Below are 14,505 nucleotides of genomic sequence, written 5' to 3'. Positions count from 1 at the left end.
CAAAAGAGGCTCAATGATAAAGATCTGCAAGAGTGAGCAAGTCTCCAATGTGGACATGAGCATACACGGAAATTCATGAGAAGACTCCATCTGGATAATGCCATGAGTTCTGCTCAGAAGTGCAAGGCAGCACGATGCACAAATTACACTGACCGTGGCCCCGAGGTCTATGTAGTGGTGGTGTTGGGGGTTGGGACGAGTAGTGTGGAAGACACAGAATATTGGCTGGTAATCATTGTGTAACCTGTGGAGTTCTCATGTGGCCTAAGTGTGAAGGAATCAGTGTACCTGAGAACCTAAATCTTCACACTGTCACACTTGATTGTCGGAGAAGAGAGCTCAATGTCACGGAGAGGAGCAGGAGAGGGGGCGGTGCCGCCAACCTGGTCATTTTTACATCCGTTAGAGGAGGAGGTTCTGGAATTCGCAGCTAATAACTGGAGCTGTTCAATTGGCAGAGGCGGGATTGAAGGAAGGCCTCAGGGTGGTTAGATTGTAAGGGGAATTATCTACAGTTGAAAGGGGGAGGGAGAGGAAGGCAGGGAGGCCCAATCAGTCCTCATGCCAGATGTTGAGCAGCAGCTACTGCCACTAAGGGTGCTCCTGATGGGGCAGCCTCTCCTCTGCATCTCTACCATTGGCACAGCCATCCTCAAGTGCCACAGTGACAAACGGGCCTCCTGCCACTCAGCAGGAGCTCCTAACGTGGTGGGTCCTCAAGGCCTCACCTGCACAGAGCCATCCAGGGCAAGGGAGGCAAACAGATCAGCAACCTCTCTTCATTGCAGCTGAATGGGAGGGGGGAGCTCCGCACCACGGCACACCGAAGAGATTGAGACAGACTCCAAAGTAGGTTCACATGGAGCATTTACACATTGTTTCCTTGACAAGACCTCAATGGCCATATATGAATAAACAATGTGTTTCATAGCCACCATGCAGAGGTACAATGGATTATTTCCGGTTTGAGAAAAGGACTGGAGATGTAATCCATGGAGGATATTATGTGAGGGTGTGTTAAATGGCAACAATGGTCAATGGATGGCTACAGTGATTGTGCAAAGATGACTTTTGGAATGGGTTTTCTGTGGAGGTGGGATGAAAGAAATGCGCAAGGAGTACAGGCAGCTCAGAGGATGCGACTGTATAACCTACTGGAACCTCTGCATTGTTAAGGCCTCATGACCAGGCATGCCCTCCCATTGCAGGCCCTAGCACTCCTCCATCCAGAGGTTCCCTCATGTCCTCATCAATCTCATCATCAGACGATTGACTGGCTTCTTGTTACTCTTCTTCCTCCAAGTTATGCCCCCTCTGAATTGTGCAGAGCCAAGCACACAATGTCCATCAGTGACACTCTGGATAGAGCATAGTGCAATGCTCCACCTGATCAGCTCAGACATCAGAACCTCATCTTCAGGAGACCAATTGTCTGCTCTACAATGGCCCTGGTTGAGCCATAGCTGTCGTTGTACCTCCTGTCTGCATCTATCCTAGGAACCCTCATTGGCATCATGATTCAGTTCTTCGAAGGGTAGCCCTTGTCACCCAGCAGCCAACCATCCAAGCATCAGATCCAGTAAACATGTCTGGCACTTGGGGGTTCCTGAGAATGTAAGAGTTGTGGCTGCTGCCCGGGAACCTAGTGCATAATTCGCTGATGGTTGTCACATACTATCTACACTTGCTGTTTATAAATGTACGGGGCTGGCCTGCTGGAGTCTTTATGGTGCCATGTGTGCAGCCTATCACTCCTTGAACCCTGGGGAAATTTTCCATCACTGTGAACCCTCTGGCTCCTTCAAATTGACCGCAGCAGCCCATGGTGAATGCTATTTATCAACATCAGAACATTGCATCGGTGAACACCTTGATGCAGTGGTGCGCAGCAGGCTGCATTATTCCACTGAGGTCTCCACACACAGCCTGAGAGGATCCAGCTGCAAAAAAAAAGTTCAATGCCACAATGACCTTCACAGCAACTGGCAGGATGACACCCCACACAGTTAGAAGCGATGTCCTTGGCCAACATCTCACATAGAGAGGTTACTGTAGCTCCTAACAGCCTGAGTCTCCTCCAGCACTGTGTCTCAGATATTTGAAGGTCTGTACACCCTGTACACATGATGGGAAGTTAAGGCCTCCTTCCACATCTCTGTGGTTGCAGCATTCTGTCTTCAGCAGCCCTTTGCTTCTGTCGGACACCCTTATACACCTCCAGTGCCTCCTGCCCCTGACCATCTGGCCTTTTTCATCTGCTTCTCAATCTTCTCCTCCTCCTCCTGCTCCTCACTGGAGGTTGTGTCTCCCACGAGGCCACTATGTCCTCATGCTGATCAAGCACAAAGGCCGCAGTGCAGATAAGGCACTAAGTGTCTGCACTCAGCATTCAGGATCGAAACGCCTATGGGTGGCACAGGATAGACACCTTCTAAGAACAACTCGCAGCAGGCTGAAGTCAAACACTGAACCCAACTGCGGCTTTTAAACCTGTCCTGACATGCAACCATGGGAAAAGAAAACGAGTTATCCACCTGGCATTTTTCTGAGCGTATTACTGCAGTCAGTTGGGCTGCTAATGAACTCAAGTACCCGTTCGTTGGCTATTTGAACATGGTGTGTGGCCTCCCGATTTCTAGGGCTACCTGCCGAATGTACTATTGCTTCCGGTGTGATGACATCGAGAGTGTGACCTGGCGTCATCGCACAGGACAGTACATCGCCACGGGCGCAAAGCAGTCCCGCTTTCGGAGCGCATTATTCAGCCCTTGGTATCTAACACTTAACCTAACAATCTGCTAGTAGAGTCAGCAGATTGGGAGTATCGACATCATTGCTGAGGACCTTTTACAGCTCACTTGCTGCTGCAGGTTTGAAGCAAACTTTTGAAACACTCCAGAAGACCTTCTGGGACATTTTGTCAAGACTTCACCAACACTCAGTCAACATTTATTCCAGAAATTGCCTGAGGACTTCACCTGATAAGTGCTGTGCTATTCCACCTTATTGAACCTTATAGGAGTCCTCAGGAGAAAGGGAGTACTTGGCCATGGTCTAGAGGTTCCCTTTTGGTCTGAGGAGGAATGGGAGGAGGACATGAGGCCAAGCAAAATACCACCAGCTGCTGTAGGAGAGGGGGACAGCAGGGACTGGAGAGTGGGTTTGGCTCCTTCCCCAGCCCTGCGAGTAAAGGGCATTCCCCATCCTATAGGTATGCTCCACCAGAACCTTCTGTCCCATATCTGAGAATCCTTGTTCTCTCCCTCAGTCCCTGAAACCATGCTGAAACTGGCCACTGTGTTTCAGCCAGTGTACTCCACACCTTGATCCTCGAAAATTAGGTCTAATCAGCACTTGCTGAACATTTTATTTTATTTTCATTTTCGCATCCCTGGGGATATTCAAATTGTGGTAAAAAGCAGTTCGGACCAAAGTTCCACGGTAAAGCCAAGCTTTCAAAGAGCACAGCACCCATTTCAACCCTTTGGCCAAAATAATTCCCAAGGTCTTTTCCAGAAGGAACATAGGAACAGGGGGAGGCCATTCAGCCCCTTCAGACTGCTCCACCATTCAATTAGCTCATGTTTCATTGGTAAGTGTATTGCATCTAAATGCCCTGGTTCTGTAACTCTTAATGCACTAACCCGACAAAAATCGATCAATCTCAGTTTCAAAATTTTCAATTTAACTACAGACTCAACATCTTTTTTTTGGGGGGGTGGGGGAGAGATTTCCAGATTTCCAATACCCTTTCTGTGAGGAAATGTTTCCTGATATCACTGAACAGCTTAGTTCTAATTTTAAGGTTTTTCTTTGTTCTGTGTACTCTCCCACCAGAGGTAATAGTTTCTGTCTATCTGCGTTATTACCTCCTTTAATTGTAAACTTTTACCCTCAAGAGAACTTTTGTCTTTTCAACCTGTCCTCGTAATTTAATCTTTTTAGCTCTAAATTATATCACTCAATCACTGATTGATAACAGCAGCAGCAGAATTACATTCAACCACAATCTGAAACCTCATGTCCCTCATTCTACCGTTACCATCAAGCCAGCGGACTAACCCTGGTTCAATGAGGAGTACAGGAGGGCATGCCAGGAACAGCACCAGGCATAACAAAAAATGAGGTGTCAACCTGGTGAAGCTGCAACACGGGACTATGTGCATGCTAAACACTGGAAGCAGCATGCGATAGACAGAGCTAAGCGATCCCACAATCAACTAATCAAAGCTCCGCAGTCCTGCAAGATTCAGTCATGAATGTAGAGCGCAATTAAACAACTAAGCAGAGGAAGAGGAAATAAATACAAATATCCCCATCCTCAATGATGCCCAGCATATCAGTGCAAAAGTCAAGGCTGAAGGTCTTGCAACAATCTTCAGCCAGAAGTGCCAAGTGGATGATCCAACTTGGCCACCTCCAGAGATCCCCAGAATCAGTCTTCAGGCAATTCAATTCACTTCACATGATTTCAAGAAGGAGTTAGGTATAACTCTTGGGGCGAAAGGGATCAAAGGATAGGGGGAGAAAGCGGGAGCAGGCTATTGAGTTGGATGATCAGCCATGATCATAATGAATGGCGGAGCAGGCTCGAAGGGCCGAATGGCCTACTCCTGCTCCTAGTTTCTATGTTTCTAAGAAGTGGCTGATAGAACTGGATACACCAAAGGCTCTGGGACCTGTCAACACCCTGGCAATAGTACTGAAGACTTATGCTCCAGAATTAGCCTTGGTGAGCTAAGCTGTTCCAGTAAGGCTACAACTCTGGCATTACTAAACAAAGTGGAAAATTGGCCAGTTATGTCCTGTCCACAAGAAGCAGGACCAATCCAATCTAGCCAGTTACCTCCCCACCAGTCTACTCTTGATCATCAGTAAAGCAATAGAACAGGGTCGTCAACAGTGCTAGCAAGCAGCACTCATTCAGCAATAACCTGTCCACTGACGCTCAATTTGGATTCTGTCAGGGTAGCGTCCTAGGCCCAACCATCTTCAGCTACTTCATCAATGACCTTCCTTCCATCTTAAAGGCAGAAGTAGGGATATTTGCTGATGATTGCACAATGTTCAGCATGATTTGCGATTACTTAGATACCTGAAGCAGTCCACGACAATATACAACAAGACCAGCACATTATTCAGGCTTGGGTTGATAAATGGCAAGTAACATTTGTGCCACACAAGTACCAGGAAATGGCCAACTTCAACAAGAGTGAATCTAATCATCTTCCCTTGACACTCGATGGCATTACCATCGCTGAATCCCCCACCATCTGCTTCCTGGCAGTCACCATTGACCAGAAAGCTAACTGGATCGGTCATATAAATAATATGGTTACAAGAGCAGGTCAGGGGTTGGAAACTCCTGACTTCTGTTAGAAAATAGAGATAGTTTAAGTAAGTTATATTTGTATTTGTGGGTGTTAGGAATGAGTTTTAGCTTTAAAGTTTAAGTTTGATTTGTATTTCTGTATCTCTGTGTTAAGAAAATGTCAAATTGAGCATTTCTAATGAGAGTTTTATGACTGTTGCAACTAAGTTAAACAAACAAGAGTAGAGAAACTGGGCTGTTGCCTTGAAACAGGGGTCCAGAGAGGCAGGTTCCTACAGAAACCAGAAGAAATTAGAAACAGCAGTTTCATTTGGAAGCTGTTTGAGTTCAGTTGGTTTTGGAAGTAGCTGCCAGGAGAAACTGGAGCAAAGAGGACAGATAGCCAGTCCCAAGCTAAAGAAAAGGCCCCAAAGTCCAGGGCAGTGGAAGAGGAGAAAGTCCCAAGAAGACCTTCCAGTCAAAGGAAGGACAGAAACCTGGATAAGGTCCTTTTAAGTGAAGTTAAGAGAGAATGGCCCCAAGCTTCAGATTTAATGAGACAAAAGCTGCAGAAAACAGATTTAAAGCGAGAACAGTTTGCAAGAGACCAGAAGGTCCAAAGAGACAATTGAAGGTCTGTAACTCTTTGCTATAGGCATGTGAATCAGTGGTGTACTGCTGATAGCTGAGTCGGTGAGAGAGAGTACATGGAAGAAAGCTTGAATGCGTGTGGTGACCAAGGGCAGAAGAACATTGGAAGGAGAGCTGGAAAGCCTGGAGGTGCAGAAGGTGTCTGAAAGAAATCATCATTTTGGGAGAAGATTCCAAAGCGAGCCCTTCAAGAGTGGAGATTGGAAACCCTCGTGTGAAAGATGGAGTTCAGTGAGACTGGTTGGCTTGCAGTGTGACAAGCGTATGTAGGGGAGGGCGGGGTTGAGGAGAGATCCATAGCATCTGTCTGGGGTGGCATCTGCCACTGGGTTTCAGAGTGTGGTGTGTCTGACCACAGGTTGCCAATTGGTTCACATGGACTGTCCTTACTGTGAATATTAGAGTCTAAGATAGCTCTGGTAACTTGTGTTATCATTACAAATCTGTATATATCTATAAAGGTATAGTTGTGGGTGAAAGAATATTATAATATAGTTCATCTTTTCTTATTTGATAAATGTTTTATGCTTTTGTTAAAAGTTCATTAGCTGACTCTGGTGACTCTGTTCAGTTACCCTTCTCCACATATCTAAACAAACAAATAAAAGTTAGAATCTATCAAGCTGGGTTCCACCCTGGGATCAGGCTTATCCAGTGGGAACCCCAACTGGGAATCATAACACTCCCCAAAGCCGGTCCACCATCCACAAGTCACAAGTCAGGAGTTTGATGGAATACTCTCCACTTCCCTGGATGACTGAAGCTCCAAAACTAAGAAGATCAACACTATCCAGGACAAAGCGGCCTGCCTGATCGGCACTCATCCACCGCCTTGAACATTCACTCCCTCCATCACCAGCACACGGTTGCAGCAGTGTGTATCATCAAAGGCTACTTCGACAGCACCTTCCAAACCTACAAACTCTACCACTCAGAAGGACAAGGGCAGCAGATGCATGGGAACACCACAACCTGTAAATTCCCCTCCAAGCCACACACTATCCTGACTTGGAACTATGTCAGCCATTCCTTCACTTGAACAGGTTGGGCCTACACCCATTAGGGTTTAGAAGAATGAGAAGTGATCTTATTGAAATATTTAAGATCTTGAGGGGACTTGATCTGGTGGATACCTGGTTGATGTTTCCACTTGTGGGGGAGACTAGAACTAGGGGACACAGTTTAAAAATAAGAGGTCTCCATTTTATGATGGAAATGAGGAAATTTCTATTCTCTGAGGAGGTCATTAGTCCGTAGAATCCCCAGAAAACGGTCATTGGATTTATTCAAGGCAGAGTTAGACAGATTTTTTATAGACAAAGGAGTCAAGGGTTATGGGGGGCGCAGGGGCAGATAGGAAAGTGAAACTGAGACCACAACCAGATTAGCCATGGTCTTATTGAATGATGGAGCAGGCTCAAAGGCCCAAATGGCCCACTCCTGCTCCTAAGTCCGATGTTCCTATGCTCCTAGTCTTGGATATGGGTCACAGAAACCAAGAAATTCCAAAATTCTTCCCGCCCAACTAGGGTGCTAGACAGTCAGCTGATATTACCTGAACCTTCTCCGGCATCAATAAGAATCCTGTCGACCTTGTTGACTGAAGTCACTTACCTTCTCATTGGCAGCTTGGTGGAATCCAGGCACACTTCAGGTCCTCCAATCTGATTGAGGCTATACGCAAGGTGTAACACCTGCTTCTTCTGGGTGCCTTTCCCCATAGGCACCTGTCCAATATACCACAGGCACATGAGGCAGAAATCTCCTGTCGTGGCCTCCAGCCTCACTTGCATAGCTACGCCCCTCTCCCTCCATTCTTCATGGTGTCTGCTGGGCAGCTGTATATCAGCCCAGTATGGCTCTTCATTCCACCTTAGGGCTAAGTGATCCATGAGCCAATAGGAATGGGAATGCTGCCCCAATCTTGTCTCTCTCTGAATCCAAACCTGTAACACACGGTGTACTGCCCAACCTGGTGTGTAAAAAATGGCATAATACAAAAATGTTCCCATTTGAGGCAATGATGGAACTCGATTTCTATCGCAGACACATCAACCACAATATATCACCCTCCTAAGAAAGATGGACTGAATCATATTTGAAATGATTGCACAGAGCCGGTCCTATTTGAAATACTGGAGTATTGATCCATTGAGGCAGCAAGAGATCCCTTTCCTCTTAAATACTAAACACAATGGATTGCCCTCCAGTTTGAACACTTTGACCTTGACCCAGGACTTTTATTGGTGACTGATGGCAATGCAGAGAAACAATATTGCCCCATTTTAAAGTTTTGTTAGATTAGCCCTCCAGTGCTCACACGTTTGGCGAAGTACAGCCTAGGGTATTAATAAAGGAAGGATAGGAATTCAGAGTATTGTATCTATTGAGGCTGTAACTGGTCCCTCAACAAGAATACGTTCAACTTAATAGAAACCAACTTTTAAAAGCCTATAAGAAAGATACTGCAAAAAAGTCTGTTTGTAGTGGATAATTTTCAGAAATTGGCCAAACTCAGCCTCATAGCGTTCCATGGGACCTTGAAAACCTGACATAGAAATAATGGGTGGAATCATCCCAGATTTGCACTAAGTGCAGTAGCGGCGGGTAAATCAATGGTTTACCAGCTGGCTGCAATCACAGCTTCTCACGCCATATTGTCCCATACCCACCACATTAAGATGCATTCCCAAGAAACACGCTGTTTCCACGGTGGGCGGGCTCTCATTCACCCGCCACGCCATTACCTCGTATGCTTCATCACACCAGGCGCCATAATTAAATTTCAGCCACGCGCACACCTCTCAGTTCTTCCAGCCCAGGACGGCTGCACAGAAGACATGACCCCGAAAGAAAAAGCCTGCAGCCCCCAGGTTCAATGATGCATCCCTTGGGTGACTTTTGGATGCCATGGAGGCCCACCATGATGTCCTCTACCCCAGCTCTGGCTGCAGGATGGGCAATAAAATCACCAATCCACCTTGGGAGGCGGTGGCAGCGATGGTCAGCGCCAACGCCCTTCAAAAGAGGATCACCACCCAGTGCCGCAAGAGGATGAATGATCTCTTTCGATCTGCACTCTTCTCATCACTGCGAACTCACACACTTCTTCCACAAATCTAGCAGCTATGAGGGCCTCCTGAGCACGCCTGCCTCGAGGGCCTCATCGCCGTCAACATCGCCTTCAACGACCTCCTCATCCTCATCAGCGTCAACATCTTCCTCATTGGAGGAGACCTCCGGCTCCTCCATCTCCTCCTCAGCCAGCTCCTCTCCCCGTTGCTGTGCCAGGTTGTCAGGGGCACAGCAGATGACAACAATGCGTGAGACCCTCTGTGGATTATGTTGCAGGGCTTCACCAGACCGGTCCAGGCACCGGAACCTCATTTTCAACATCCTGATGGCCTGCTCCACCAAGTTGCAAGCATAAGCCTCATTACAGCTTCACTCTGCTACAGTCTGAGGTCACCGCATGGGTGTCATTAACCACGACCTCTGGACGTAACCCTTGTCCCTCACGAGCCAACCTGCAGCCTCCGTAGATTCTGGAAGATGTCAGGGATCTGTGACCGACTGAGAATGTAGGAGTCATGGACACTCCCTGGAAACTGTGCGCAGACCTGCAGGACGCGTTTGTGGTGGTCGCACACCAGCTACATATTCAGCGGATGGAAGCCCTTGCGGTTCACATAGTTGACCCCTTGTTGAGTTGGAGATCTGAGTGCCACATGAGTACAGTTGATCGCACCCTGCACCTGTGGGAAACCAGAGATCTGGGCAAATCCAATCGATGTGAAGTTATCCACTTTGGTAGACAAAATAAAATGGCAGGGTATTATTTAAATGGTGATAGATCGGGAAATGTCGATATATACAGAGACCTGGGTGTCCTTGTACACCAGTCATTGAAAGCAAGCATGCAGGTGCAGCAAGCAGTTAAGAAGGCAAGTGGTATGTTGGCCTTCACGGCAAGAGGACGTGAGTACAGGAGCACCGATGTCTTACTACAACTATACAGGGCCTTGGTGAGACCACACCTGGAGTATTGTGTGCAGTTTTGGTCTCTTTACCTAAGAAAGGATATACTTGCATAGCGAGAGTACAGCAAAGGTCCACCAGACTGATTCCTGGGATGGCAGGATTGTCGTATGAGGAGAGGTTTCTTTTTTTTATTTATTCATGGAATGTAGGCTTCGCTGGTTCGGTCTGCATTTATTGCCCATCCCTAGTTGCCCTTGAGAAAGTGGTGGTGAGCTGCCTTCTTGAACCACTGCAGTCCATGTGGTGTAGGTACAGCCACAGTGCTGTTAGGAAGGGCATTCCAGGATTTTGACCCTGCAACAGACTGTAATGAGGTCAGGAACTGAGTGACCCTGGCGGAACCCAAACTGAGCATCAGTGAACAGCTTATTGCTGAGCAAGTGCCGCTTGATAGCACTGTTGATGACCCCTTCCATCACTTTACTGATGACCGAGAGTAGACTGATGTGGCGGTAATTAACCGGGTTGGATTTGTCCTGCTTTTTGTGTACAGGTCATATCTGGGCAATTTTCCACATAGCCAGGTATATGCCAGTATTGTAGCTGTACTGGAACAGCTTGGCTAGGGACGCAGTAAGTTCTGGAGCACAAGTCTTCAGTACTATTACCGGAATATTGTCAGGCCCCATAGCCTTTGCACTATCCAGTGCCTTCAGCCATTTCTTGATATCACATGGCGTGAATCGAATTGGCTGAAGACTGGCATCTGTGATGCCGGGGACCTCCGGAGGAGGCTGAGATGGATCATCCACTTGGCACCTCTGGCTGAAAATTGTTGCAAATGCTTCAGCTTTATCTTTTGCACTGATGTGCTGGGCTTCCCAATCATTGAGGATGCGGATATTTGTGGAGCCTCCTCCTCCAGTGAGTTGTTTAATTGTCCACCACCATTCACGACTGGATGTGGCAGGACTGCAGAGCTTAGATCTGATTCATTGATTGTGGGATTGCTTAGCTCTGTCTATCACTTGCTGCTTATGCTGTTTGGCATGCAAGTAGTCCTGTGTTATAGCTTCACCAGGTTGACACCTCATTTTTAGGAATGCTTGGTGCTGCTCCTGACATGCCTTCCTGAACTCTTCATTGAACCATGGTTGATCCCCTGGCTTCATGGTAATGGTAGAGTGGGGGATATGCCAGGCCATGAGGTTACAGATTGTGTTTGAGTACAATTCTGCTGTTGCTGATGGCCCACAGCGCCTCATGGATGCCCAGTCTTGAGTTGCTAGATCTGTTCAAAATATATCCATTTAGCACAGTGGTAGTGCCATACAACATGATGAAGGGTATCCTCAATGTGAAGGTGGGACTTCATCTCCACAATGACTGTGCAGTGGTCACTCCTACTGATACTGTAATGGACAGATGCATCTGCAGCAGACAGGTTGGTGAGGATGAGGTCAAGTATGTTTTTCCCTCATGTTGGTTCCCTCACCACCAGCCGCAGACCCAGTCTAGCAGCTAAGTTCTTTAGGACTCGACCAGCAGGGGTGCTACCGAGCCACACTTAGTGATGGACATTGAAGTCCCCCACCCAGAGTACCTTCTGCACCTTTGCCACCCTGAGTGCTTCCTCCAAGTGATGTTCAACATGGAGGAGCACTGACTTATCAGCTGAGGGAGGATGCTACATGGTAATCAGCAGTAGGTTTCCTTGCCCATGTTTGACCTGAGTCCATGAGAGTTCGAGGTTGAGGACTCCCAGGGCAAGTCCTGTATACCACTGTGCTGCCACCTCTGCTGGGTCTGTCCTGCTGGTGTGACAGGACATATCCAGAGATGGTGATGGTGGTGTCCGGGACATTATCTGAAAGGTATGATTCTGTGAGGATGACTATGTCAGGCTGTTGCTTGACTAGTCTGTGAGACAGCTCTCCCAATTTTGGCACTAGCCCCCAGATGTTAGTAAGGAGGACTTTGCATTTGTCGTTTCCGGTACCTAGCTCAATGCCAGGTAGTCTGCCCGGCAAACTAGGTAAGGACAGCAGATTTTCTTCACTAATGGGCATTCGTGAACCAGGTAGGCTTTTACAACAATAAACAATGGTTTCATGGTCATCATTAGACTTTTAATTCCAGGTTTTTATTGAATTCAAATTCCACCAAATGCCGTGGCAGGATTCGAAGCTGGGTCCCCAGAGAATTACCCTGGGTCTCTGGATTATCAGTCCAGTGACACTACCACCATGCCATCACCCTCCTGAATAAGGCTGTATTCACTGGAGTTTAGAAGAATGAGAGGAGATCTCATTGAAACGTATAAAATTCTGACAGGGCTGGACAGACTGGATACAGGGATGATATTTCCTCTGAATGGAAGTCTAGAACAAGGGGTCACAGTCTCAGGATACAGGGTAGGCCATTTAGGACTGAGATGAGGAGAAACCTTTTTACTCAGAGGGTGGTGAACCTATGGAATTCTCTACCACAGAGGGCTATGGAGGACAAGTCACTGAATATATTTAAGAAGGAAATAGATTTCTGGACTCTAAAGGCATCAAGGGGTATAGAGAGAGAGCAGGAATATGACATTGAGATAAAGGATCAGCCATGATCATATTGAATGGTGGAGCAGGCGCGAAGGGCCAAATTACCTACTACTGCTCCTATTTTCCATGTTTCTATTTAAAACTGGGAAATGGAGTAAACAATGAGGAGGATAGTAAAGGATTTCAGGAGGACATAAATAACTGGTAAATATGAAGGCAAGTGACAGATGAAGAATAAAGGGAGATAATATGAACTACATGGTACAATTGGAAAGTGGCTGCAGGAACAGAGAGACCTGGAGCAGTACGTACAGAAATCCTTGAATGTGGCAAGACAAGTTGGGAAAGCTCTTAAAAAAAGAGATCATTGACTTTATTAAGAGATGAATAGAGCGCAAAAGAAAGAAAGTTATGCTAAACCTTTATAAAATAATGAGAGAGAGAGCGTAAGTGGTGCACAATTCCGGATATGAAGTCGGAAACGGCACACTGTGGATAAAATCCAAGCCAAGGCGAGTCTTTTTTAATGCAGCGAGTTGCTGTGATCGGCAGTGCGCTGCCTGAAAGGGAAATGCAATCGGATTCAAGAGTAATTTTCAAAAAGGACTTGGATATATACTTTAAAACTTCATATGCTTAAAAAATTTACAGGGCTGCAGGGAATGAGGCTGGTTAAATAGCTCTTTCAAAGAGATGGGTCAAAGGGCCCCCTTCTGTACGATATGTTATGAAGAGGGTCCCAGGAATACAAAGTTGATCAGGATGGAATATTACCGCTGAGATGGAAGAGTTTCAGAAGAGTTGAGAACGCGGGGAGACGGAGGCATGGTGGTAATATCACTGAACTAGTAATTAAGAGGCCCCGGCTAATCCCCTGGGGACATGGGCCTGAATTTTTCAGCTCGGCGGGCAGGCTCCATCAGCAGGCCTGAGATCGGCCGGGAAATAGACCGCCGACCGCGATCGGCCCCCGACCGCAACTTCACGCAGGCTGGCCAATTAACGGCCAGCCAGCGTGAAATGCATGCTGATATACTCAGCGCTGCCGGGGTAGGGGAGGGAAGTGTGCGGGCGATGAAGTCAACACATCAAATCAGAGTCAATTCCACGGTCAATAGGCTTAATCGCCCATTGCCGGCGGGTGCGCTTCCGGCTTCTGCCTGCCGACCGAAATATCACGCGAGCGCGTGCTGACAACGCGGCGTCATCTCGCGCTATTTCACGCCCGATCAGGTCAGGCGTGTGCCCACCTGCGAGGTGTAAAATTCAGCCCCAGGGGTTCTAATCTCACCATGGCAGCTGGTCTGGCCTACATGTGGCTCCAGACCCACAGCCATGTGGTTGACTCTTAACTACCCTCTGCAATGGCCTAGCAAGCCACTCAGTTCAAGGGCAATTAGGGACGAACCATAAGTGTAAAATGCCCACCTCCCATTAAAGAAAAAAAGCCTTAAGGGCATGAGTGAACCAATGGTTTTTTTTTAAGGCAATCCAGTAGTTTCATGATTCCCTATCAACGAGACTTGCATTTTGTTCCAGACTTTTATTAATTAATTGAATTTAAATTCCTCTGACTGCAGTAGTGAGATTTATGTCTCTGGAGCATTAGTCTGTGCCTCTGGTTTACTCGGCCAGTAACGTTACCACTGTGCTACCACCACAACCTTCCATGCAGATTCCAGGATGCATCGGTCCAGCACTGAGTTGCAAAATCACTCTCCCCTACAGATCAAATCAAGCAGCACAGATACAGGCTGGAGAGTGTTTCAGTAAGCTATATTATCGAGAGGCAAGTAATGGCAGTCTATAAACTGGAATAATTGCTCCACATTGAACATTGACAGGAGCCATTCAAACCTTTCTTTATTTTTTGTTTTGTCCTGATATGAATGTGCTGTCCTCCAATTTCTATACCAATGTAATTGAATTCAATCTGTTCAGCTATGATTTACGTACACAAAGAGTCGGTCCTTACATCAAACTTTGATAGGTCTTGATAGTGCTATTCAGATG

This window comes from Cetorhinus maximus, chromosome 4 (assembly GCF_964194155.1).
Source record: "Cetorhinus maximus chromosome 4, sCetMax3.hap1.1, whole genome shotgun sequence".
In the NCBI taxonomy this organism is placed as follows: domain Eukaryota; kingdom Metazoa; phylum Chordata; class Chondrichthyes; order Lamniformes; family Cetorhinidae; genus Cetorhinus; species Cetorhinus maximus.
This window is presented reverse-complemented; position numbering follows the sequence as displayed.